Raw genomic sequence first — 3,517 nt, forward strand, 5'->3', positions numbered from 1 at the left:
ATCAGTTGCTTGACAGTGCTTCCCATGTAATTTAAGATATCAAATAAGTCTAATTAGTAAAATAAAAGACTTCATTTACAATTCCTGTGGAAAGTTTGTTAAAACTCTCAGAAAGCTTTAAAGCACATGTCTAAATAGGATTATGCATCATTATAAAACTTAAACCTGAATTATTTATCTCCCCAAGGTGATAATGAGTGATTCCAAAGACAATTAGGTAGGGTTACATAGTTGTTCGAAAAATTTAGCTCTTTTAATATTGAGAAGTTTTAACTCTCTTAGGTAACCCAAGACCCCATAAAGACAAAACAAAATTTGATTTTCTGGGCAAGTAAAATAAAACAACTTTGTTTACAATCTCTTATCAAGTGCAACAATCCAAGAATATGGTGTCTTTTTCTCACAGAGTAAAGCAGAATTTTAATGATGTGCCAGTGTACCTTTAGAATTTATTTATTTCAACATTTGTCCTGTCCACACATAAAATTCTTTCCAACGATTTCCTTTCACAATCCTTCTGTAGCTTTTTTTGTATTGTCTCCTTCAGATTTGGCCTAAGCCTTTCTCTCTAGACTACCAGTCTTATTTTAGGACAAAATTACATCCCCCACCCCAACAAAATGAATTCCCATGCCTTATATCTTTCTCATCAAAAACACATTTTTCCCCCTGCAAAGTTGCTTTCATTATCTCCATCAGTCTCAATTACATTTGGCAGAATTTTAACACTTAGAAACCTTAGTGTCTAATGAAAACTAAGTAGTAACCAGTTGTGAACTCTGTGTTACACTGGAATCCTTTAGATCTGAAATTTATGGATACATTTACTATTTTGTAAAAATGTGTTTTTCTGTGGTACAATCTTTTGATAAAGCATCAAGTATGTTTACTAATAGATCCAAGTATCCTCAGTGTTCGGTCCCCAATGTTGGGCCCCCCAATAATGGGTCTGTGATTAAAGGAGTGAGACTGATACAAAGTGAAGGTCATGCAAAGCTTTATTTCATGCCAAGCATCAAGAATCAAACCAAACATTTGGGTCCACGCCTCTTACAGAGAGGGCCACCCCTCTCTGCTTCACAGACTAGCTTTTAAGGGCAAAAGCCATGTGGTTGGGCCTGGCCACGCACAAATGGCCAATGAAATTGTAACACACAGAGAAAGCTGCACAGTCATGTTAGGTCACACATAAGTGACCAGTTGAATTACAATTTATCCTAGTAGATATTTGAGCCAGCCTATCACCTTGGTCAGAATTGGTGATCAAAAGGAGCCCAAAGGGCAGGGCCCATACTTCTTGGTAACTAGGGAGACAGTATGCATCCCCCACTGATCAGATGTCTCCACCTAGCCTGACCCACCCTTGTATTTGGGATAGTAGACGGGGGAGAAGAGGCGGTGTCGCCTCCAGAGTGTGCTATCCGGGGAATGGTCGAAAATTGATTGTAGCGAAGAAGAGGGCTTGCTACCTGGGGCTGGTTTCTGGAACTTGTTTTTTAAGTAAGTCCCCTAGGGGAAGGGGAACAGGGACATTTTAGGGGTTAAATAACAAGGTTATTGTTTAACTGATGGAAGCACTCTGGCTAAATAGGTCCTTATACTCAGCTTCTTTGCAATAATGATTAAGTTTAGATATAGGTAAGGTTCAGTGGGGTAAGGTCCAAAGCCCATGACCAAGAAAGAATTCTTGAGACATCTTTGGTACAAAATGGTGGTTTATTAAATAAAGCACAGGGACTCAACCCATGGGGCAGTAAGAGTTGCTGCTCCAGGGTTGTGAGGAGTGGCAGGTTCTGTACCATGAGTGTGGGGAAGGAAAAGGGAGATTTCAATAGAACGTTCATATGCTAAAGAACTTTCATAAGCTAAAAGGGAGGTTTCAATAAAACTTTCATAAGCTTGAGGCCTTGCCATTGTCAAGGTCATTTTTCCCTCTAACAAGGTATTAACATTAAGATAGTAGGGAGATTCCTAAAGAAAGTCATAATATGTCCCACCCAGGAGTGGGGGTGGGAGAAGGTTGCTGGGTGTCAGCTTTTGCTTTGTCCTCAGCCAGCCTTCTGTTCCCTCATAATAGGAAGCCAAAAGCAAGTAAACCTTACTTTAGGAATTAATGATTCAGTATTTTTTCTTATTTGGAAAAGACTTAGATATCCAATGAATTCAATCTGAGTTGTCATCCAAGTAAAACTGTAAAATTTCAGGTTACCAAAGACTGTGAAAGCTATTTTAGCAATTACCCATAAAAACTTTGAGACAGACAAATTTAATCATCATTTGAAACCATTTTTTGTTAAAAATGGAAAGAGATAACATGAGCCTATTTGATCCTCAGCAAACCTTTGTAGAATAAAAGTGTTATATTTAATGTTGGGAACTAATTGAGATAAACATGCTTATCTTAATTAAACCAACAAACTCAAATTAACTTTAATACAGAATATGTTGCACCTATTTCCACTTAAAAGTCAATCAATTTGTTCCCCATTGTCATTTCTTTTCAACCTGGGGTACCTATAGGGAAATCTGAAGTGGGTGGTTTAAGTCCAAGAGGGTGCTGTTTGTTCCCTGATTGTGAGGGCAGGAGAAGCAGGAGCCGATGGGTTGTGGAAGCACCCGGGATGGTATAGGAGCTGGCTGTACAAGGTACACCCATGGTGGTGCAGATACAGGAGGAGGGAGTGGGGGGGAGGCAGGTGAGGGGGAGGGGCTGCCAGCAAGGCTGGAGGTGGGTAAAAGCTCAGACAGAAGGGAACTTCCTTTCTGCCTCTGCTGATGCCATTGTATCCTTGGAAAAGCTTGTAGTGAAGGGGGAAAAGGGGAAAGAAGCAAGTTCTGAAGTTTACCCTTGAGTGCACCCACGCAGTAGAAGATGGAATCCTGGATGCTGTCAATTGTAAGCATTTTCTTCAAGAGACAATCAGTGAATGGAAAAGCTGGGAGTCTTGGTGGAGGGGTTGTAACCATTGAAAGGAGAAAGAGCAAGATCACTGTAGCTCCTGAGGTGTCTTTTTCCAAAAAGATATTTGAAATATCTCACCAAGAAGTATTTGAAGAATAATAATCTACGTGATTGTGTGCACATAGTTGCTAACAGCAAAGAGAGTTGCTAATTGTGTTACTTCAAAGATTAACCAGGGTGAGGAAGTGGAGGAAGGGGATGATTAAAACTCATTTATCTGGAATATTTCATAAGAGTTCTTGTGTGAAACTTGGGAACCAAAATGGTGTTTTTCCTTCTGTCTCTGCAGTGAGGGTTGACCAGACAATTGAACATTGTAACAATAGAACTTTACTCAAGAGAAAAAAGAAAGAGAGAAAGAAAGACAGAAAGACGGACAAAAAGAGAACTTTACTTAGGCTGCCATTCTCTTATTTGTAATTACTTGTTTTTTTTTTTTCCTTCTTGTAAATTGTAGTTATTGTGGTAATAATACCAAAATATTAGTAGAGTTCTTCTAGCCAGAATTGCTAGTGATTTGACCTTGAGCAGATGGATAAGGGTGTGCAGCTGTGT

General features: G+C 39.3%; 1 pseudogene; it reads left to right on the forward strand.

Moving 5' to 3' along the window:
* The first annotated feature begins 2,599 nt into the window (after window positions 1–2,599).
* Window positions 2,600–3,168, forward strand: LOC123388955 (annotated as a pseudogene).
* Window positions 3,169–3,517: the final 349 nt, after the last annotated feature.

The sequence above is a fragment of the Mustela putorius genome, unplaced genomic scaffold, assembly GCF_011764305.1.
Source record: "Mustela putorius furo isolate JIRA1106 unplaced genomic scaffold, ASM1176430v1.1 tig00003929_pilon_pilon_pilon, whole genome shotgun sequence".
Classification (NCBI taxonomy): Eukaryota; Metazoa; Chordata; class Mammalia; order Carnivora; family Mustelidae; genus Mustela; species Mustela putorius.